The following is a 23,820-nucleotide window of genomic DNA, read 5'->3' as shown; positions in this document are numbered from 1 at the left end:
CTAAGGAGATGTAGATCGGTGAGGGTGCTGCGAATCCCTTGTTGCTTTCATTTGAGGGAGTGGAGGGCGGTTAATTAAAAAAAAGGGAGTGCTTCACCTGTAAAATCAGAAATGCAACTGAGGAGCAGGAAGGAACGCTGTTAATACATGCATTTCATGGGAATTTGGGAAATGAGCAAAAATGTAACTCTCCATTGTTGTTTGTTGTGACGTCCTCTCTTCAAAGATAATTTATTTCGTGTGTTAGGATTTTTTTTTTCTTGTTCCCAAGAGATCCATAGGAAACGGCCGCCCAGCTTCTTCTTTTCCTCAGTGGGGAAACCGTGCTTCTTAAAACAGTTTCCGTCTGCAATCCTGTACTTTCTTGCTTGGGAGTAAAACTTGCTGAATTCAAGAGGGCTTGCTTCTGAGTAGACATATACAGCAATGCGCTATAGGGGAGCCTTTCTCAACCTTGGGTCCCCAGGTGTTGTTGGACTACGACTCCCATCATCCCTGACCACTGGTCGTGCTAGCTAGGGATGATGGGAATTGCAGTGCAAACGACATCTGGGACCTAAAGTGGAGAAAAACAGCTCTAAAGGGGGGGGGCATATTTAATGTAGGTCCCACTCAGACCAGGCTGACTGAAAGGAATGGACGTGACTAATTTAGGTCTATTAATTCCAGCAGGTCTACTTTTGAGTAGAACTTAGTTGGCTACAACCTGCCATGTAGGCCTGGCCACAGATTCTTTCCTTGTAAGCACAGTTGTTTCACAGATAGAAGATCCCGCTGTTTGCTGTCTTCTAGCAGGTTACCCTGAACTTGTGTGATTTAAAAAAAAAAAATTAAAATTGCTATCAGTGTAATAAAAAGTATTTTTTAGTTGGATAGTGTGGAGCTTTAAGAAACGTTATTTAACTTAATTTATAGGGTGTGGTCCTCCCTCGCAGGGCTTGACTGCCTGCTCGTAAAGGGATCCTCATAGGATATAGCAGATGATTGCCATTTTAGCTCTCCCCATACCTTCTCAGTGTGAGCACCACTGGCACATGTGCAAGCTGCTATCCAGGTTGTCATGACAACAAAAAGGCCTCCCTGCCTTCCACTACACCCCTCCAACCTTTAACATGTAGTGCAAACCTATTAATTAATTGATTGATTTTTATTAATTTATTATTTGTACCCCACTTTCTGGGCGGCTTCCAACCGAATATTAAAAACAGTACAGCAGCAAGCATTAAAAACTTCCCTAAACAGGGCCGCCTTCAGTTGTCTTTTAAAAGTAAAATAGCTGCTTATTGCCTTGACATCTGCTGGGAGGGCGTTCCACAGGGCAGGCGCCACTACCGAGAAGGCCCTCCACCTGGTTCCCTGTAGCTTGGCTTCTCGCAGTGAGGGAATTGCCAGAAGGCCCTCGGCGCTAGACCTCGGTGTCTAGGCCGAACGATGGGGGTGGAGACGCTCCTTCAGGTATACTGGGCCGAGGCCGTTTAGGGCTTTAAAGATCAGCACCAACACTTTGAATTGTGCTCGGAAACATACTGGGAGCCAGTAAAGATCCTTTAGGACCGGTGTTATATGGTCCCAGCGGCCACTCCCAGTCACCAGTCTAGCTGCCGCATTCTGGATTAATTGCAGTTTCTGGGTCACCTTCAAAGGTAGCCCCACGTAGAGCGCATTGCAGTAGTCCAAGCGGGAGATAACTAGAGCATGTACCAACTCTGGCAAGACAGTCTGTGGGCACGGTTCCTAAGAAACAAGCCCCACTTTGTTCAGTGGGGCTTAACTTCTAGGGAGGGTGCATAAGGCCGCAGCCTCAGTTGCAGAAAACGAGCACTGCAGCTCATGTTCATTAGCTGAGCAGATTTGAGGGTGGGGATATGAGAAGTTTTACATTACCCTCCTCTCTCTCATGGGTTGGCGGTGTGGCTGTGCAGGTGTATGCACTGAGTGGGGAGCAAAGCAAAAAAATAAATTTTAAAAAATGCCTTTGTGAGGCCCTGCGGTGATTCCTCTCTGCCGCCGTGCAGGGAAGGATCACGGCCACTTGTTTTTCTTTTGAGGTGCATTTTTAAAAACATTAATTTCCAAGGAATTTACAATCCAAGTATAAAAAAGAACTATTATGACATTTTAACATTGTTGTTCGAATATGATAAACAAAATATTTACTATCTCCCCTAGTAATCTGACCCCTTTGCTTCTCTGTACTGTTGCTGTAATCTTTTTTCCCCCCCTCCCTTGCCCGGATGCCTTTATTTTTTGGCTAACCTTTCATCTGTTGTAGTTGGTGGGGGAGTCCGGTGCCCGTGAGTGACTTCCAGTACTTTAGCCAACATCGTTTGATAGCAGTCAGTGAACAGATCATGAAATATCTGGCCGGTCAGTGTCTTTGGTTTCAGCCATCGGTCGGTCAGTCTTGCATTTATGACACTTGGAATGTTAGCTGCCAGAGGCAAGGAACTGCATGCCAGCTAGGGAGTTGGCCAGTGGAGATGTGGAGGGCTCCACCAAACCTCTGTGCCCACCCAAGAAACCAAGAAGGCTTCTAGAGGAGGGACAGTGGTGGACTCATCAGCCTTGAGTAACCCAGCAAGTGCTCAGGGCTGGTAGGAGTTGGGAGTCTAGCGAGACCCAACCAGGTTCCCCATCCCTGGTTTATGCCTTCGCCGACCTGATGCCCTTGAAGATATTTTGGACTACAACTCCCATCAGCCCTAGCCTGCGAAGGCTGGTGGGAACTGGAGTCCAAGCCATTGGGTTGGCGAAGGCTGCTGTGTAGATCATTGCAGAAGTGGCATTCAAAACGTAAACGCAGAGCCCAGACAGAGAGGGGTGGAGGGAAATGCTCAGAGGAAATGCTTAACCATAGGCACGACCTTAACAAGTCGTGAAAATTTTATACCGTGTCTTGATGGCCATTTTATAGACCTGCTATAGATCATCTCCGCTACAGTGTACTGCAAGCTTATTCCTAACTTTTCCAGCGGCAAATGGTTCTACATTACAGTGGTGCCTTGGTTTAAGAACAGCTTGGTTTATGAACAACTTGGATTAAGAACGCTGCAAACACGGAAGTAGGTGTTTTGGTTTGTGAACTTTGCCTTGGAAGCAGAACACGTTCCGCTTCTTGTGGAGTGTGTCCCATTTGTAAATTGAGTCCCCCGCACTGCTGTGGGAAAGCACGCCTTGGTTTAAGAACGCTTTGGTTTAGGAACGGATTAAGTTTGTAAACCCAGGTACCACTGTATAGGTGATAAGGTTATTCACAACTGGGAAATAGCAAATTGTTGAAGGTTTTTCGCTAACCTCCTGTAGCTTAATATGAAACCCTAGGAGATCACCAGGAGCACCATACTATGGGTAGTGTTGTGGCTGATATTCTCAGTTGTATTTTGACTATATTTGCAAAAGCATTTCTGTTCCTTCCCCTATCTAATAAAATTCCAGAACACTTAAATCTGGAATGAATTTTTGATTTAAGAGACTGGGAAGTGGCCGTTTCAAGGTTTTCACCTACTGCTAAGGATGCCTGCTTTAAACCATCCCAGTCCCTAAGGAGGACAGAAACAGGGCCTTTTATTAACTATATATTTTCTGATCCCCAAGCTCTGAAGTAGCTAATACCAATAGTACAGTATGTAAGACTGGATGCATTTACAAAAATCAACACAATATTTTTTTTAAAGTTTCCCCATCATGTTATATACTGTATTTCTTCAACCCCAAGTAAGAATGCAGCGTTGACGTGTCGCTTTTCTGTCAGTTGATTTTGTATTTGCCTCTCATTATGTTCCAATTTCCTGTTGATGTGGGTTTTTTGAGGTAGTCTGTATGGTTAACCTAGTATTAAGATTACGGTACAATAAATAAATATTGTGATACTAATAACTCCATTGCATATACAAACCAGCATTTATAATGTGGATACTATTTTTAAAAAATCCCATGTTGAACTAGGTGTGCAAAAAAAAAAAAAAAGAGTTGGCCTCAATCAGTCATAGTTGAAACTGATGTGGAACTAAATCAGAATTTTTATTTTTATTTTAAATTTTCACTTGCAAGTAAAATGCCAGTTGTTTTTTAACCCTATGCCATGCTCCCACCAAAAGTGGAGTTGCTGGCAGCAGTCAGCTGTCTTCAATATTGTAAACCTGCCTGTTAGCGCGCTACATAATCCCGTATCTTTTAAGAAACATAACAGAGGTTAAGATCAGTCGGCCAAAGCTGAATGCAAAATGCAAGACCAGAGATTGTGCACAGCAGGTTAAGGAAAGGAAGGACAAAACACTGTTAGCTTGGAAATCTGGATTAGCTAGTTGTGGTTACGTGGGGGCAAAGTTCTGATCTTTGTTACCTAAAGACCACCACCCATTGCATACATGTTCAAACTGAAGGACAGACCCTCAGAGGCATTGCTAGCAAGGATTAAGATACCTGTGAACAAGGTAAGGCTTTTTTCCCCTCTCTCTCTCTCTCTCTATATATATATATAGAAGGATCCAGATAGTGTTAGCTCGAACAGAAATGTACTCTCCATCTTGGCCAGCTGAATTGAAAGGAGTTAATTTGGGGAAAAAATATTCTTCTGTCTGGATTAACTCTCCCTTCGAGCTTTCTCTTTTTAATTTGTTTATTGATCTGTTTTGTTGCATCTCTATGTCTGCTGTTCTCCTCCTTGTATTATTTCTTCATCTATTATCCCTGTAGACTTGGGCTTTTCAATTTGAATTTATTGTATTCCAGTTTCTTACGATAGTCAATAAAGTTGGTTAAAATGTGTTCTCGGTGTCTCGTCTTTTTCACGTGGCAACATCAGTCCGAACCTAAAAGGGAAGAGAGTTGGGTCTTTCTCATACAATACTGCTACTACGCTGACAATTTGGTTCCATGGTTAAGCTGGAGGGATGGGGAATCCATAGTCTTTCAGACGTTATTGGGATCCCAACTTTCATCAGCCCCAGTTAGCGTGGCCAGTGATCAGGGATGATGGGAGTTGTAGTCCAAGAATAACAGGAAGGCTGCAGATTCCCCATCCTTAAATTAGCACCCCCCTGATTTGAGTTGCTCCAGACCAATAGTTAGGCACATATTTATTGGAGAACAGAACTGATTTCCGTACCCTTCCCTAGTTCCACAGCTCAAGTGCACAAAATTCATTTTTCGCTCCATAGGGCGCACCTCGTTTTTAGAGGAGGAAACAAGAAAAAAAATTTTTTTCTGGTTTTTCCTCCTCTAAAAGCCCTGTTTTTTTGAGGATCAGCTGAAGGTTTTGCAGCTTTTTTTGCAATGGGAAAAGCAAAGCTCCTTTTGCAAAGGGGGAAAAGCAAAAAGGAAAAGCTCTGTTTTTATGGGGTTCAACTCACATTTCTGCAGCTTCTAAAGGAAAGGGAGCCTTTTCTACAGTTTCCAGACAGATAATCTAATCAGCCAGTCACATGTCGCTGGGGAAACAAACAACCTCCCTCTGCAGCACATTCAACAAAGGAGGACGGGGCTGAAAGGGAGCCGGGACTCTTATCTCCCTCCATATCTCTTGCTGATCAGCTGCTGAGTGGGGTCCTTTCAACACCCTCTTTTCTCTTTGTAAAATAAAAGGCATGATCCTCTTTTGGCACCTGGGCAATTCAGCTCCAGGGACAACCATTCACTCCATAAGACGCACAGATATTTCTCCTTACTTTTTAGGAGGAAAAAAGTGCTGTTTATGGAGCGAAAAATACGGTATATGACCCGAAGGGTTCTGTGGGTTTAAATCACATGGACTTGTCCTTTCTTAGGCTTAAAAAGGCCACTCGCACCCCCCCTCCCCGCTCATAAAAGGAAGCCTGTTCTTGAGTGATCAGTTGTGTACTTATATAACTGCATCAGCATGACTGGCAGAACAGTCCTACAAAAGCAATCACATTCAGTGGTTTTACTCGTGGGTAAGGAGGCACAGGATTATAATCTGAGCTACCTTCCGAGATCCAAGCAGAATCCGGAAACCACGTTTAAGCTAACAAAAAAGTGCCGGTTACGCTCTTAACTGTTTGTCTGCCAGCCTGCCTTTAAATAGGTTGAGAGGTGGGTGGGTGGGTGTTAAATCAGGGTATGTGAATTTAAGCTCCTTTTTTCTCTCCAAATAAATATTTGACTCTAGTAGTAGTACCCTTGACTGTTTGGTCCATCATTTTGTTTTCTGTTGGTGTGCAGCAGCATGGCAAGGGCAGCTTCCTTGCTCTGCCAGTAAACAGAACTAGCCAGCTTTGTTCTTATTTACCTAAGAACATAAGAAGGGCCTTCTGAATCGGGCCAAATGCCCATCTAATTCAGCATCTTGTTCTCATAGTGGCCAGGCAGATGCCCACTAGCTCTTCTTCTTTGGTGACAGGACCTGAGTGTCTCATCCTCTTTTAAAGCTATCCAAATTGGTGGTCATCATTGCCTCTGGTGGGTTTCAGTCTCATCAAGGTTGTCCAAAGTTCTCTCCCAAAGCATCCTCTCTTCTCTTTTTGTTCTGATATTTTTGGGGTGTGTACTCGTCACCAAGGAACTGCACATTTTATACCCGCACAGTGGCACTGTGGGTTAAACCACAGAGCCTAGGGCCTGCCGATCAGAAGGTCGGCTTTTCGAATCCCCACGACGGGGTGAGCTCCTGTTGCTCGGTCCCAGCTCCTGCCAACCTAGCAGTTTGAAAGCACGTCAAAGTGCAAGTAGATAAATAGGTACCACTCCAGCGGGAAGGTAAACAGCGTTTGCGTGCGCTGCTCTGCTTCGCCAGAAGCGGCTTAGTCATGCTGGCCACATGACCTGGAAGCTGTACGCTGGGTCTCTTGGTCTATAGAGCGAGATGAGCGCCGCAACCCCAGAGTCGTCCGCTACTGGACCTGATGGTCAGGGGTCACTTTAACTTTACCTAGTGCCTTGTGTGAATTAGGTACTTTTATACATAATAAATTTTGACGTTTTTCTTGCCACCAATCCATTAAAAATAGGCAGCTTAGTTAAAACAAACAAACAAACAAACTCTAAAACAGAAAATAGAATAAAAATTACAAGTACAGTGGTACATCGGGTCAAGTATGCTTCAGGTTAAGAACGGACCTCCGGAACGAATTAAGTACTTAACCGGAGGTAGCACTGTATATACAAAAAAAAAAAAGCAGTAAGAACAAAAACAACAGAATAATGATGAATGCAGCCAAGAGAAAATAATCAGTCTTAAGTCCCTTTCAGTCAGCTGTGCCTGAAACTGTATAGTCAACCAAATCATAATACAGTAATCAAAAGGCATCCTAAAAGCCTACAACTTGTAGGATACAAGTATAAAGGAGAAGGAGAATAGGGATGAAAAGAGGTGAGCTTCCCTTCCACAGATGAGCTATGATCTTGGTGCCTGAACAGAAAATGTCCTGTCCCACTGGACCACTAATGTGCAGTGACAACCTCAGCAGTCAAGGAGGCTCATATGGGACAAGGACAAGGAAGATCATGATACCCTCAATCTTGGGCCATTTAGGGTGTTTGGCTGCAATCCAATGCAAGTTTAACCTAAGAGTCAGTCTAACTACACACAAAGCAAAAACTTGAGAACTGCATTGTGAAAGTCAAAGGCATACCTTGCATTGGGCCCGGAAATGATGGAGATGGTACAATATAGGGGTTACATTACTGAAACTGTGAGCCCCCCACCCCACCCTCAGTTAACTGAGCTCTCAGGGTAGCAGACCATATTCTGAACTGATTTAAGTTTCCAAATGGGTCCCCAGAGACGGACCCATGCAGAGTGCATTGTAGCAATCTGCTGGGAGACCTGATCCATGCAGTAGAAGTCATTCGCTCCGAGGTATGGATCCATTGCAAAGGGGAGCTTCAGTTTCCTCTTTCCCCAAGAGGAAGGGCTTGTACTGAACCGGAGCAAGCGCCTCACACACCCTGGAAAGAGTCGTGCCCCTTCCACATTGGAAGCTGCCCTGTAAAGAGGCAGACCATTGGTTCACCGACCTCAGTACTGTCAACACTGACTGGCAGAAGCTCTCCAGATTTTCAGGCAGGAGTAAAGGTAAAGAGACCACTGACCATTAGGTCCAGTTGCGGACAACTCTGGGATTGTGGAGCTCATCTCGCTTTATTGGCCGAGGGAGCTGGCGTTTGTCCGCAGACAGCTTCCGGGCCATGTGGCCAGCATGACAGCCGTTTCTACAGAACCAGAGCAGCGCACGGAAATGCCGTTTACCTTCCTGCCGGAGCAGTACCTGTTTATCTAATTGCACGTCATGCTTTTGAACTGCTAGGTTGGCAGGAGCAGGGATGGAGCAACGGGAGTTCACCCTATCACGGGGATTAGAACCGCCGACCTTCTGATCGGCAAGCCAAAGGCTCAGTGGTTTAACCCACAGTGCTACCCGTGCCACTTAACCCACAGTACATTAAGTACAAATACTGGAAAATTGAGTAATATGGAAATTTAATAGTAATAATAATAATAATAATAATAATAATAATAATAATAATAATAATTTTATATAGAGCATTTGTTACCCCTCTCTTCAGCCAGAAATGCTCTCAAAGTGGCTTACAATCGGAACCATTTTTTTCCCTTTAGTACAGTGCTGAAAACAGAAACGTCGGTTCCCACCCTGAGCTGTAAGATTTTGACATATTGTGGGGTTTGGGGGAACTGACTAGATGATGAACCCCATGATTTTAAATCTCATGATTTCCCCAATAAATATAATGTCTTTGATTCGCATGTACCGCTAATACTTTGGAGTTGATCGGCTAGTTAAATACGAGTGCAATAAGTATGATTTGATCACATAGCTCATCTATTCCTATTTCGGCCCAGCGGCCGGAGGGTTAATTATACGAACGCAAGGAAGCAGCGTCCTGTTTGCCCAAGTGAGGGCGGAAGCTTCAGCACGGCTTCTGCGAATCTACTGAGCATGCTCGGCTGACAGAAACGCCCGCAGCTGTTGTGTTCTGTGAACGGCTTGCGGGACTTTCCGGTTTCCCCACGTTACAGCTGGCGGGGATCCTGCGGGTGAGTAAAGGAAGGTGAAAGTGCTGCTGGGGATCTTGGAGATCTGGGGGCATTCGAGTTCTCCCGCACCAGCAGAAAGGCTTCGGCATCCTTAACAGATTGCACTACTGTATAGGCAAAACAATTAGCACGTGCGGATCTCTCGCTCCACCTGGACTAATGTATTGTTTAAAAAAATCTGTCACCATTGTCCCTTCTCACTTTTGCAGGGGCTTCATTATCGTCCACGTTTCACTCTGGATTGTATTGTTATAAAAAAATGGGGGGGGGGGAGAGAGAGAAGGAAGGAGAAATTTGCAGAAATTAATAAATGGTAATATTTGTCTTTGCTTTAGTTGAGATTCCTGCATTGCAGGGGGTTGGATTCGATGACCCGTTGGGTTCCTTTCCTATATTACCTTGTCCAATCATAGAACTGTACAGCTGGAAGGGACTCCAAATGTCATCTAGTCCAACCCCCTGCAATGCAGGAATCTCAACTTGATCATGCAAGACAGAGGGCCATTCAACCTCTGCTTTAAAATCCTCCCAGGAAGGAGAGTCCGCAACCTCCTGAGGGAGTCCACTGCATAGCTGTCAACTTTTTCCTTTTTTTTTTATAAGGGAAATTCCCTTATTCCGAATAGGATTCCTCGCAAGAAAAGGGAAAAGTTGACAGCTATGGTCCACTGTCGAACAGCTCTTGCATTTCTTAGCTGGCTACACCCGCTAACCAAGAAGGAAACAAACAGCGTTTCGTGTGACTCAACATTTATTGTAGTGAGAAAACTCATACAGAGACCATCACCGGCAGCAGGTCAGCTTTCAAAAAAAGGCAGAGACCCTTCCAGACAGGAATACACTAATGGAAGACATGGCACTAAAATCCCTTGAGCAACCACAGCAAGGTTTTTTTTTGGGGGGGGGGGGGGCTCTCATTGGGACTACAGCATGCTAGGAGGAGAAGGTATAACCCTTTTCTCCTTCCCCAACAATCCTGACCAAAAGCACACACACTGTTGCTTTTATTTTGGCCAGGAGTGCAGTGGGAGTGAGAAAGAGATAAATCAGGCTTCCTCAACCTCGGCCCTCCAGATGTTTTTTGGAATTGCAGTCTCAAAATTGCAGTCTCAAAAGTCTGGAGGGCTGAGGTTGAGGAAGCCTGAGTTAAATTCACTCTCCCTGCATGCTACAGTCCGCCGAGAATTGCTCTTTTTCAGCCCCACCCCATGCACTTGCTGCTGTTAATATTTTTTAAAAAGTTGCTAAAGGTGCATTCAGCATCACATCTGGTTTGGCCTCAAGGCAGCACCAAAATATTAGCCACCAGGGGTTGGGGTGGGGGATCTCGGTGTCCACTGGACTTAAGCAGACAGTGGAGGGAAAAAAAGCAATAGCTTTCTGTTGATGGTTCCATCAAGACAAAACACACACACAAATTGTGTGCACAAGGGGAGGAGAGGAATGTACTTTCCCTCTTTTTGGTGTACACCGTTTCCCCTTCTTTTAGAGCAGCTCCTACAAGGTCCGGAACTTTCCCCCCAATCACCTTTCATTGAAAAGCATAGTCCATGTAACAAGTTTCTCTTTTTCCATCCCCGAGCCTGCTTGGGTGTCGTGGTTTGTTTGTTTTTTTTAAGCCCGCTGTCACTCACAGTAGTCTTGCAGCAGAGCAATTGTGTTTGTGGCTACAGGTGGGACCACGCTGGAATTTCCAGCACTGAACAGAAGGTGTGTGGTTCTAAACACTGATGTAGACAAGGGAGTCAGCAGTGTGGTGTTTGTGCCAGAGGGTGGTGGAGGGAGGGAGGGAGAGACACAGACAGAGATCCTATTACCTCTCTCCAGAATTTGTTCTTGCTAGTCTTCCTTATACAGGTTGTAGAAAACATGTGTTCCACGTCCTAAACACATTATCAGAAAGTTAATGCCACCGAAATGCATCCAACTTACATGGGAGGCATTGAGACCAAGTGGTTATAGCCATGCCATAGTCCCTTTTACTCAACCACAACTTGCCCAAGTCAGTTCAAACAACCGCAGGGCAAGCAGCATTGAAGGAGGAGTGAACACCTGTATTTTTGCCTGTTGGGACAGGAGAAACGAATTTTAGTAGATGGTGCTTCTCAGCCCTGCGTGATAAGCTTCCATTCCTGATTCACCAACTCTTTGAAGCTGCTTTGTATCCAGTCGCCCTCAACAATGGTACATGCCAAGAGTTAACTTGAAAAAGGGATTCTGGATAGACCTCAATAACTCATCAAGTTCCTACCTGGAGGAGGAGGCAGGTGTGTGTTTATTTTGCAAGCAAGCAAGTGCTGAAAGAAACTGCAAGTGGGACTCTGAAGACCTGCAGAATCCAGAACAACTGTGGGGTCTCCACAAAGACTCTCCATGACAATTCTTCAGAGACTCTGTTGAGAGATGAAGAGCAACAAATTGCATAGCAGGTTCTTTCTAGCTGAGCATTCCATTTTGGTACAGCAGTCTGGATGGCTCCAGAACCTCACAAGCAAGCCAAGAAGATGGTGGAACTTCTGTTTACAAAACCAACCCAGGACCGATGCCAAGGACAGACTAGAGCAGGAGCAGCCAACATGGTGTTGAAATGTGGACTACGACTCCCATCAGCCCCGGCTGCTGTGGCCAATGATCAGGGGTGATGTAGCCCAACAACATTTCGACAGGGTGCCACATTGGGTACCTCTTTAAACTAGAGGAAGAGCCACTCAGTTATAATGGTGAAAAACAGTCATTGGCCCTACCCCTTTAAGAGCTGTGCACGTTAGCGAACTTCCCCACACCAACTTTTGGTAGTGACCTGCAATGCAGATTATGGGTTTGGGGCCCGATTGATAATAATCAGGTGGGGAAGTTGCCAAGTCAAGTATAACAAGAAGCAGGGGTTACAAACAACTACAGTGGTGCCTCGCAAGATGAAATTAATTCGTTCCGCGAGTTGTTTCGTATTGCGAAAAATTCGTCTTGCGAAGCACGATCATAGGAATGCATAGGAATGCATAGGAATTTAATTCCCATAGGAATGCATTGAAATTTTCGTCTTGCGAAGCACGACCATAGAAAAATCCGTCTTGCGAGTCACCTAAAAATCGCAAAACCCTTTCGTCTAGCGAGTTTTTTGTTGTGCGAGGCATTCGTCTTGAGAGGTACCACTGTATTCTCAACATCGCTGACAGTGCCAGTGCTCCTGTAGCTTTTTGCTCTTGCTAATGCAGAGCAGGCTGGTACACACGACAAATGAGAAAAAGAAATTGGAGCAAATCTCCTGCAACTGCATGGCTGGTGCAGCCCCACCCTCTGGATCACATCCTTTCTATCGAGGAAGCACTGAGCTACACTGGCTCCCGGTATGTTTCCGAGCACAATTCAGGGTGCTGATGTTGACCTTTAAAGCCCCAAACGACTTCGGCCCAGTATACCTGAAGGAGCGTCTCCACCCCATCGTTCAGCCCAGACACTGGGGTCCAGCGCCGAGGGCCTTCTGGCAGTTCCCTCACTGCGAGAAACAAAGTTACAGGGAACCAGGCAGAGGGCCTTCTCGGTGGTGGCACCCGCCCTGTGGAACGCCCTCCCATCATATGTCAAGGAAATAAACAACTTTTAGAAGACATCTGAAGGCAGCCCTGTTTAGGGAAGTTTTTCATGTTTGATGTTTTATCGTGTTTTTAATATTTTGAAGGGAGGCACCGAGAATGGCGGGGGCAACCCTGTCAGATGGGCAGCACATACATAAAATAATAGTAATAATTACTCTTGCTCTAAACCACGTGGCAACATCCCACATTCAGTCACTGTGCGGCAACAGGCTCGGTTTGCAAACAACCTGTTATATGTACCATCTGTTTGCCACGAACCCCTCTGTGTCTACTACAAGCATATCAGTATAAGGCTAGATCTAAGGAATGCGGTTCCTCCCTCAAAATCTAGGGGACTGGAGATTAGGGAGGATGTTAAAAATTCTCTGTTAAGGTCCCTGGGCCTTCTCTAATTGCAGTCAGTGCTATTTTTCTAGTAAAAAGGGTGCCGGAACTCACCATGAACACCTCCCTCTTTCTCTTAGAATGGCAGAAGGCTCTCTTAGAACAGGGTTCTCTTAGAACCAGAGAGGGCCTTCTCGGTAGTGGTGCCCGCCCTGTGGAACGCCTTGGCCCAGTATACCTGAAGGAGCGTCTCCACCCCCATCATTCAGCATGGACACTGAGGTCCAGTGCCAAGGGCCTTCCGGCGGTTCCCTCACTGTAAGAAGTGAGGCTACAGGGAACTAGGCAGAGGGCCTTCTCGGTAGTGGTGCCCGCCCTGTGGAACACCCTCCCATCAGATGTCAAGGACATAAACAACTATCTCCCTGTTTAGGGAAGCTTTTAATGTTTATGTTTTTAATATTCTGTTGGGAGCTGCCCAGAGTGGCTGGGGAAACCCAGCCAGATGGGTGGGGTATAATTAATAAATTATTATTATTACTACTACTACTACTACTACTATTATGGTGCCCACCTGAGAGGTGCCGGAACAGGGTTCCGATGAGTTCCCACTGAAAAAAAAACCCTGCTTGTGGTATAAATACACACACACCAAGTTACCTGGGTTGGGGGCATTTAGCTCGGCCTAGCAAAGCCTCCTTGTTCTCTTACTCCCCTTTCCTTGTTCTCTTACTCCCAGCTGCTTTGTGGAGGTGCAGATGTCTCGTGAGGGCGAGATGGTGGGAGAAGCCTTTGTCACACTCGTTGCAGAGGAAAGGCGGCTTCTTGGCATGGATCCTCAGGTGCCTGGCCAGCTTGGAGCTGGAAATGAACTTCTTGCCACACTCGGCGCAACCGTACGGCCTCTCGCCGGTGTGGGTCCTCTCGTGCGTGTTCCGGCTGGACAGGTGGCTGAAACACTCGCCGCACTGACGGCAAGCGTGGGGCTTCTCCCCCGTGTGCGTCCTCCGGTGCCTGTTGAGGTTGGAGACATACCGGAAGTTCTTCCCGCAGTGCAGGCAGCTGTAGGGCATCTCCCCGGTGTGGACTCGCAGGTGCTTCACAAGGTCGGAGCTCTGCGCGAAGCTCTTCCCGCACTCGGGGCACTCGTAGCCATAGGCCGCGCCGCCTTCGTGACTCCGCTGGTGGATGAGCAGGCTCCGGTGCTGCCTGAAGGTTTGCCCGCACTCGGAGCACAGGTAAGGCATCTCGCCGGTGTGGATTCTCTGGTGAATGAGGAGGTTGGAGCGCTGGGCAAAGCATTTCCCGCACTCCGAGCACAGGTGGGGCCTCACCCCTGCGTGGAGCTGCTTATGCTTGAGGAGGTTCGAACTCTGGCGGAAGCACCTGCCGCACTGAGGGCAGCGGTAAGGGGTCTCCCCCGTGTGGATTCTCAGGTGAATGGTGAGGCTCGACTGCTGAGTGAAGCACTTCTCACAGTTCAGGCACTGGTAAGGCCTCTCGCCGGTGTGGATTCTCTGGTGAGTCAAGAGGCTCGGGCCTCGGCGGAAGCTCTTCCCACATTCCAGGCACTGGTAGCTCTTCTGCGCTGGCTGGGCTATGGAAAGAATGGCGGCCTCCGTCTCTGCCTTGTAGCTGGGCTGCCCTCTGGCTTCGTTGCTAGGGGGCTCCATTGTTCACTGAATGGGATGGGAAGTCTATTATTAATTATTATTATTATTATTATTAGAATGTATATACAGTCATACCTTGGGTTGCGTTCTCTGCAGGTTGCGTTCATCATGGGATACAAACGTGCCGAACCCGGAAGTACCGGAACGGGTTACTTCCGGGTTCGGCGCTTCGCACATGCGCAGGAGCGGCAAATCGCAACCCACGCGTGCGCAGACACAACACTGCAGGTTACGGATGCTGCAGGTTGCGAACGCGCCTCCCGCACGGATCGCGTTCGCAACCCGAGTGTCCACTGTACTGCCCTATACCCAGAGGTCTCACAGAACAAAACAATTATAATAGTAACCTAGTTTATGTTAACATTTGCAAAGTTTCCTCCCTTTTTTCCTTTGTGAAAAATTAATAAATAACAGCAGCAGCAGCAACAATTTATTTGTACCCTGCCTGTCTGATGCGGTTGTCCCAGCCACTCTGGATGGCTTCCATTGCACATAAAAATGTAATAAAACATTAAAAAAAATCCCTATACAGGGCTGCCTTCAGATGTATTCTAAAGGTTATATAGTTACTCATCTCCTTGATATCTGATGGGAGGGCATTCCACAGGACTGGCACTACTACCGGGAAGGCCCTCTCCCTGGTTCCCTGAAACTTCACTTCTTGCAGTGAGGGAACCGTCAGAAAGCCCTTAGTGCTGGACAACAGTGTCCGGGCTGAACTGTGGGGGTGGATAAACAAGAAGAATCTGTATGCAGTTCAAGAACCAGAGAATAGAAGAGGAAATCGCAGGCATGACCTTCTTCCCCTAGTGGAGCTTCCCAATAGATAGAAATCCATCAGGTGAAGCCTTCTCTAACACTGATCAAGGAAGGGAAAGTTTCAGCTCCTTGGTTTCACCCCATTTGGTAACTGGTAGAGGCACAGGTATTTAAAGACTGTCAGCTTCAGTCTTCAAGGAACCTGGGAGAGGAAGGACTCCAGGTTCACTCTCCAGCATCTCCTGATAGGGCTAGGAATGTCCCCTATCCAAAACCCTAGAGAGGCACCTGCCGGTCAGTGTAGACAACTCTCAGCTGATTCTGTATAAGGCAGCTTCCTTTGCAACCTTAAACAGAATGAGTCCATGCATATGTGGAATGACCTCTCCTCTTCAGCTAAACCTTTGGAGAAAGAAGTACTCCCAGTGAGCTATACATGCAGATTAGGAGCAAGTGAAATAACCACCTGGCGAATCAGAAATGTTTGTTGTAATATACAATGACTGACTCTCACTTGCATTTCTAGAAAAGTTAACCTGAGTCCTGAGCTCAAGGTGCCAGCGGGTGTAGCTTAGCAGGCTCCCCCCACCAACCACCTTTCTTGCTCTCTGCCCTTCTTCAGTGATGCTACACAGCTCCCAGCTGCAAGTGAATGAAAACTCTAGAAAATATTTTTATATCCTGCATCTTTGTTAATGCAAAGACTGCATGATCATTTTGTAATGGAACCAAGTTCTTTTCAAGTCATTTGGAGCCTTCTTCATCTTTATTTTACTGCCAATGTGTGGGTACTTGTTTGCTGTAACCTGTGGAACTCTGGGTAAAATCTTCACTTATTTCCAAAGTTGAGTGTCTGTGATTTATTCTAGCCTAAGTATTTTTGTGGGGAACGTTTGTTTAAAGGTGGGTGAGGGTGATAAAAATCTAACCAAGTTTTAATGTGTTTAGAGCAATCACCATTGTGCTTATTCCGCTATGAGAGAGTAAGAATCTCCCAAACCTCTCTCTCCGACAATACTGTGGAGTTTATTAGAAGCGATGGGCAAGAGAAGGTCTTTAAGAAGCTAATAGATCTCTTTCCATGAATTCCGTGGGTTCCAATTCCCACAAGTGCACATGCCATTGCCAACCCATACACGTCTTCCCCTTTTATCTAGGCTCCCCATTTATCTAGAGTTGGGCTGAGCCCGTAGTAGCTCAGTAGGTAGAGTGTGAGAGATGCTTAATGATCAGGGTTATGAGTTCGAGCCTCATGTGAAAAAAGTGGCAATAAAGTGTAATGTTACCTTGAAATTTTGTACACAGTATTCCAACGGATTTATCTTAGAGTTGGGGGCAAGGCATTGTCTGTTGGAAACAAGCACTTTGCACATTTACCAATAACACAAGAGCCCTGCTGGATCAGGCCTTTGCCCCATCAGTTCCAGCATCCTGTTCTCAAAACTGCCAACCAGATGCCTAAGGGAAATCTGCAAGCAGGATCAAAGCATAACATCACCCTCCCCTTCTGTGGATTGCAGGAAGCATTTCTGCTATTGAGGCCAAGCTGCTTAAAGCACAGGAACCCCTTTGAACCAAAATGGGAAATATTCACGTTCCCCCCAAGCACCCCCAAGTCCCATCTACCACCAGCGCTACTCTGCATGAGCAGGGGGCAAGTGAGGAGCAGAGAGCAGTCATTTTGTCATGTAGGAGGCCGCTAGCCCTTTAAGACAAACCTTGGATGACCAATTGCAGTCCTCAACAGGTTTTCCACACCTATCAGCTGATCACCCATTCCCACCACCCTTCTGAGTAATACCCTTCCTCACTCCCTCACTATATTTAAGGGTCTGGTGACTTCTGTTTCAGTGTATCTGAAGAAGTGTGCATGCACAAGAAAGCTCATACCAAGAACAAACTTAGTTGGTCTCTAAGGTGCTACTGGAATGAATTTTTTATTTTATTTTTGTCTTGGGTGATCGGCAACTGAAGCTGATTTTGGCGCTCTTGCGCAACCAAGCCGCTTCTTCCTTTCAAAACTGAACTTTTTTTTTTTTTGCAATAGGGAAAGCAATAGGAAAACCACACCGGAAAGCGAGCTATCAAACCTCCCCACAAACGATGTGCAAACAAATCAGTTTGCAAGCTGAATAAAGAGGCAGTTTGGAAAACGGTGAACGAGAACGAATGAAATTATGAATAAAGATGGCACACACTTACATGAGAGTGCATGGGGACATTTGCATGCCAGAGTAGACGGGTAGGGGCATAAGCTTTGTGTGTGTGTGTGTTACAAATAATGGATAAGGAGAGGAAGAGAAAAGGGGTGACCTTCACCACTACTGGCATATGTGCCTCACTATCACTTCCCCTTCAGCTACCGGGTAATACTGCCCCAACCTTCAAAAACAGTTACCCTCCCCTACTTTAAAGGGATGGGCTATAATTCAGGGCATCTGGGTTTTTTTTTACATGCAGAATATTCCAGTTTCAACCCCCAGCATCTCCAAGTAGGACTAAGGGAGAGAGCCCTGTCTGAAATCCTGGAAAGGAGCTGCTACCATAGGCTACAATGAGCTGCAGATAGACCAGGGATCATCTGACTCAGTAGAAAATAACTTCCTGCATTCCTAAAGCAGAAAAGTCAAGGTCTTTACGATAAAAATGCAGAGTGCAGGAACGGGGTGGGGGGGTGGGGAACACCCCAAACCAGAGTGCCTTAAGAATGAAGCAGCCATGGAACACAGAGGAAACAAAATTTAAAAATTCCTTCCAGTAGCACCTTAGAGACCAACTAAGTTTGTTCTTCGTATGAGCTTTCGTGTGCATACATACTTCCTCAGATACGTTGAAACAGAAGTCACCAGACCCTTAGGTATAGTGAGAGGGTGGGGACAGGGGATGGGTATTACTCAGAAGGGTGGTGGGAATGGGGGATTGGCTGATAGGTGTGGAAAACCTGTTGACAACTTAAGGACAGCAATTGGTCTTACAGGACCAATTTCAGTGTATCTGAAGAAGTGTGCATGCACACAAAAGCTCATACCAAGAACAAACTTAGTTGGTCTCTAAGGTGCTACTAGAAGGAATTTTTTTTATTTTTTGTTTTGTTTTGACCATGGCAGACCAACACGGCTACCTACCTGTAACTAGAACACGGAGGAGAAAGCATTAATATAAGCTATTATTATCACCTGCCCTTCACAGGTCACAACAATTGAAACGCAATACTCAAAACGGTTTAAAGCAAGCAGGGAAACTCCCAGTTTGTCTTTTGGTTCCTTAGGGAAATGTGCAGAAAGAACAATTAACCAGAAACAGAGTATCAGCAACAATCGGCAAAGTTAGAAAACACCACCTCTTTTCAGAGGCTCTCAGATTAGGAGCATCTCACTCACCTCAGTCTGATTTTTTCCTCTATAGCCACTACTGTTTTCTGTTGGCTTCTCTTCTAGCTCAGGCTCTTCTAAAAGAGACCTAACAGTGGGATGGAGTGAGTTTTATAGACCTCCAAGGGTGGGGTTGTGTGCTGGCAGGAAGGCTTTTCCATTAGCTGGGTCAGTTCTGCAGAAATTTCTTAAAGTAATGGGCAGATTGTTGATGGGGGTGAGGCGTTCAAATACCTGCACTCTGCTGACCTGGAGAAAAGCCCCCTCTCAGTGTGTGGGTGCAGAGGATACAAATGCAAGGTTATTTTTTTAAAAAAATCAAGATTTTAAGCAGGGTAGATTTCCATTTTTTACTTTTACACAGAAGCATGAAAAAAGAAGGGTGAGAGTAAGAAGAAAGCCATTTTTTGGGGGGGGAACTGTGGGGTGACTTAACAGAAGGCTTTATGGAGTTAGAGGTGCCTGTTGAATGGTACCTGCAATAAGTTAGGAGCTGTCACCTGTTAAAATTAGCCCCCACCCCAAAATATTTAAGATAGGCAGGATGTACAGTGCAACCCCATGTATGTCTACTCAGAAGTAAGCCCCAAGTTCAATGGGGTTTATTCCCAGGTAAGTGAGCACAGGGCTCCAACATCTAGCAAGTGAAGTCCCCTCTCCCTTCACTTTGTCTCATGCCAGGAAAAACTTCACTAGCCATATATAAGAATGTACACCCATATACCCAGGGGGAAATCCCTTATGCAGTTCTTAACATCCTGACTGGGACATAGGGGAGGAGCAGCAACCCTTACAAGTATTTCCTCCCCTCCACCACCACTGAATCACAGAACTGTAGAGTTGGAAGGGACCAAGAGGGTCATTTAGTCCAACATTTTGCAATGAATCTTTTGTCCAATGTGCATCTCGAACCCACGACCCCGAGATTAAGTGTCTCATGCTCAAGTGACTGAGCTATCACAGCTTTATGTACCAATTTATTTTATTGTTCTTGTGTTTTTGTGTACACCCCTTGGATACATTTGGTTGGAGGGCAGTTAAGAAAGAAAGAAAGAAAGAAAGAAACCCTATATTGTGAGATATGGAAACTTTGCCCCAGAAGAACAGACACCACACCTTATCAAACTGGAAGTGGGTCTTGTACAACCTCTATCCCAACTCCTTCCTCCATAATAGGGCAGGCCCAGGCTGCATGAAATACCATATTCTCCCATACAAAGCTGCCCAGTCTCTGAAATCTGCAGGGGAGGCCCATCACCCTCACATACATGCAGGACAGAGCCTTCTCGGTGGCTGCTCCCAGGCTTCGGAACTCCTTCCCTAAAGAAACTAACTACTAGACTGACTCCCTCTTTGTTCTTCCACTGGCAGGCGCAGACTGCTTTGTTCCAACAGGCCTTTGGGAACGGACAGCTTTTAAAGGAAAGAACTTTTAACACCTCACTGTTTTCATTATCTGAATTTCCACAGAGTTGCTTTAATTCTGTTAGAGTTTAATTTAATTCTATTATAGAGTTTACAAGAAGGGAGATTATGGCTAAACATCATGGAATAACTTTCTGGGTCGACAGTGGAAAGGACTCCCTCTGGAGGTGGTGGACTCTCCTTCCTTGGAGCAGAGGTTGGACGGCCATCTGTCATGGATGCTTCAGTTGAGATTCCTGCATTGCAGGGGGTTGGACTGGATGACCCTTGGAATTCCTCCTAACAGTACGATTCTAATTGTTTTTTAGCTGTTTGTATTTTATCCGTGTTAACCCACCCTGGGGGAAAGACGGGACATTAATATTGCCAAGAATAATAGAGCGCGCACACATCCCCACGAATAATGCTTGTCTAGCTGCCTCTGTTCATGTCCAGAGATCTGGTCTCTTTTTAAAGCAAGTGGGGATGAGCCGCTGTGAAGGGCTCCCCCTCCAGCGCACCCCTCACTGCCTTTTAGAGGAGGAAAAGCAGGAAAATATTTTTCCTGGTTTTTCTCCGTGCTGAAATGTCACAACCTGAACGACCATGGCTTACCCCCCCCCCCCCTAGTTTTGATCCTGGGTACGCCCCTGAGTCAATGCAAAAAAGTAAGAACTTATTCTTGTTGTTTTTACTAATTATACTTTGCATTGGCTCCTATACGTTATTTATTATTATTGCATTAAGGTAAGAAACAATATATGCAGCGTTATATTTGTTTTAAATGTCGCAATGGTTTTGCGGCTCCCAGTTGGTTTTTTCCCCCTTTGGAAACGGGTCCAAGTGGCTCTTTTCGTCTTAAAGGTTGCAGACCCATGCTTTAGACTGAATGACCAAAAGGCACTCATGAGGTTGCAACTTTCTTGCCAAGCCGGACTCTCTCTCTCTCTCTCTCTCTCTCTCTCACACACACACACACACACAGAGAGAGAGAATTATCCTAACGTGGAAAGCTTTTCCTACACGGCTCCCTGCGTCATTTGCTGGGGGGGGGGAGCCTGGCTTTGTGCATTAATGCAGGCTGGGGGGGGCGGGGTTTGTTTTCTTAAAGGTGCACGTGCGTGCGCCCAAAGTTGGTGCGCCGTCTTCGGGGCGCGCGAGCCAAGGTGCCCCTCCTCCTCTCTCCCGGCTCGGGAAGCCGAGGAGCTGGCCGGGTTGCAATCGGGAATGGACAGCCGGCAGGAAGGGGCTGGAGCCCAGCGCCCGAGTGGGAGGAGCCGCTGCGGGGGCGGACGACGCGGGGGCGAGAGAGAGGGGTTGAGGAGCGGATCGAGGCCGCTGGGCTCCCGAGGCGCTGCTGGGGGAGGTTGCGCGCAAGGCGCACGGTCGGGTGCGCTCACCCAGCGCTGGGGCCGCTTTTGGAGAGGGGCCCAAAACAATCTCCCTGTCCTTCCCAAAAGACCCCTTGGCTCCTCATCTGCTCCCCCCCCCCGCCTCCACCCCTGGCTTTCCAGAGCCCGAGGGAGATCGGGAAACTGGCTCTCTCTCCTCCTTCCTCCCACATCCCCGCGGGGGGGGGGGAATCTGCGGCTCTTTAACCCCTGAGCAGCTGGAGCGACATCCGCGGTAAATGCGGCAGGACTTGGCGAGAGTCCCACCCCCAACCAAGGCAAGGAAAAAGCGTTTTTCTTCTTTTGCACTCGTTGTATCCCGACGGGGCGGGCGGGCATCTCCCGGCACTCGAGGAGAGGGAGAGGGGGAGGGAGGCGAGGGATCCCGGGCAGGCTGGGCTCGTGATTCTCGCCGCGCCATTCTTTGGGAAACGCTCTGCAGCCGGGTGAAGTGGGGGGTCTCGTCGCGATTTGTCTTCCAGTCATCAGATGTTGTCTTCTTGCAGCATCAGATGTTCCCAGACCGCTCGCTGCACCACTTGTGGGGAATGAATGGACAAAGGAGGAATCGGACGGGGAGGGACGGTGGGTGCCAGTCCATGGGTGCGAGTAGTTCGCTTCAGGGCAGGGATCTCGGGGCGAGGAGACGCAGGAAAGGGGCTCTTGCACCTTTAATAGTTGTGTAGGGGAGGGAATGTCAGCAGATGACATTGCTACAGCTGCTGCAATTGCCTTTTCTGCGCTGCTATTAAAGGTGCAGGAGCCCCCTTCTCTTTCCACCTAGAGATCCCCACCCAGCCATTCCATCAATCGCACTAAGGATCATTATGTAGGGTGAATAGATGTAGAGAAGGAAAATGAGTTTTTGTTGGGCTTTTGGTTTTAACTGGAAAAGCCTCAAAAGCAGTTTTGCCAGGTGCAGCTTGCTTTCCTAGCAGTGTGAGAAAAGCCATAGAATTATATAGAGTTGGAAGGGACCCGAGGATCATCTAGTCCAACCCCCTGCAGTATGCGGGGATTGAACCTGCAACCTTGGCGTTATCAGCACCATGCTCTGGCCAACTGAGCTATCCAGGCTGAGCCATCCCAGCTGAGATATTGGGACACTTCTCTTGTTTGTCACACTTCTAGCCTCCCTTTCTTCCAAGGAGCTCAAAGTGGCATATGTGAGAAAGGACACCTGCTTTTCAGGTAGACGGTCCCCAGCCAGGTTCAGCCACTGACATCTCCAGGAAGGTCTGGAACTCTGGAGAGTCACTGCCAGTCAGAGTAGACACTAATGAGCTTTATGGAGCTAGACGGCCTCACTCAGCATAAGGTGACTTTATGTTCTCTCCTCGTTTGATCCTCAACAACAACCCTGAGAGGTAGCTTAGGCTGAGACAGCTTTGTGATGGAGCTGGGGGTTTGAACTTGGCTTTCCCCACGCCTGAGCCTAAATATGCATGACACAAATGAATGCTTAGAATCCTAGCATTGTAGAGTTGGAAGGGACACCAAGGGTCATCTAGCCCAACTCCCTTCAATGCAGGGATCTTTTGCCCACAGCTGCCCCAGCGGCCACCAACCTTCTGGTTAACAACCAGACGCACTGACCCATTATGCCACTATTTTCCCGGTTTATAACTCCTCCCTCCCTTTCTCTCTGCTGTTTCCTCTAGCGAGAATTTCAAATTGTGGGCTCCTCCAGGCAGGGATCTTACTTGCTTGTGCTTTGTGAAGCACCGTGCATATTGATGGCACAGTATGATTTAGAAGGTTATAACAATTCTGCAAGAGATTTCCATCTCCACCCTCACCCTGCCTCAATTTTTGTAGCATTTGCTTATGGAGAACCTGGATTGGCTGCGCAACTAATATGCCTGCACTGTAACTATGTTCTTAGAATTAATAGGGAGAGGAAGAAAAAGAGGGAACTTGTACACTTACTGGGTTAAAAACAAACAAACAGCTGGGTTAACATAAGAAGAGTCCAGCTTCCTGTGTTCACTCTGGCCAAACATACACCTTTGGGGATCCTGCAAAGGAGGAACTGAGCACAAGAGCCCTCTCCCTTCCTCCTATTTCATATTCAGAACCATTACTGTCTCTGGCTGTATAGCCATAGCTGGGGTTCTGTTTAGCATGTTGAATTGCTAGGCACTAAAAGGACTCAGCGTACAGCACATGGCAGAAATGGGCAGGAAATGTATACTGTATGCTTAAGAATAAATACCTCTGGACAAATGATGATGGCACTTAATAGTGTTTTCTGGTGGTGCTGAACACCTTGTAAACAAAAGTTTAAAC

General features: G+C 46.8%; 1 protein-coding gene across 1 annotated transcript in view; it reads left to right on the top strand.

The window, feature by feature from the left end:
• LOC117042018 (zinc finger protein 271-like) overlaps positions 1-23,820 on the top strand; it is a 30,313-nt gene that overhangs the window by 4,946 nt on the left and 1,547 nt on the right. The window lies entirely within an intron of this gene.

This window comes from Lacerta agilis, chromosome 2, assembly GCF_009819535.1.
Source record: "Lacerta agilis isolate rLacAgi1 chromosome 2, rLacAgi1.pri, whole genome shotgun sequence".
NCBI classification, from domain to species: domain Eukaryota; kingdom Metazoa; phylum Chordata; class Lepidosauria; order Squamata; family Lacertidae; genus Lacerta; species Lacerta agilis.
Note: the sequence above shows the minus strand (reverse complement) of the source record. Positions and strands in the feature narration are given on the sequence as shown.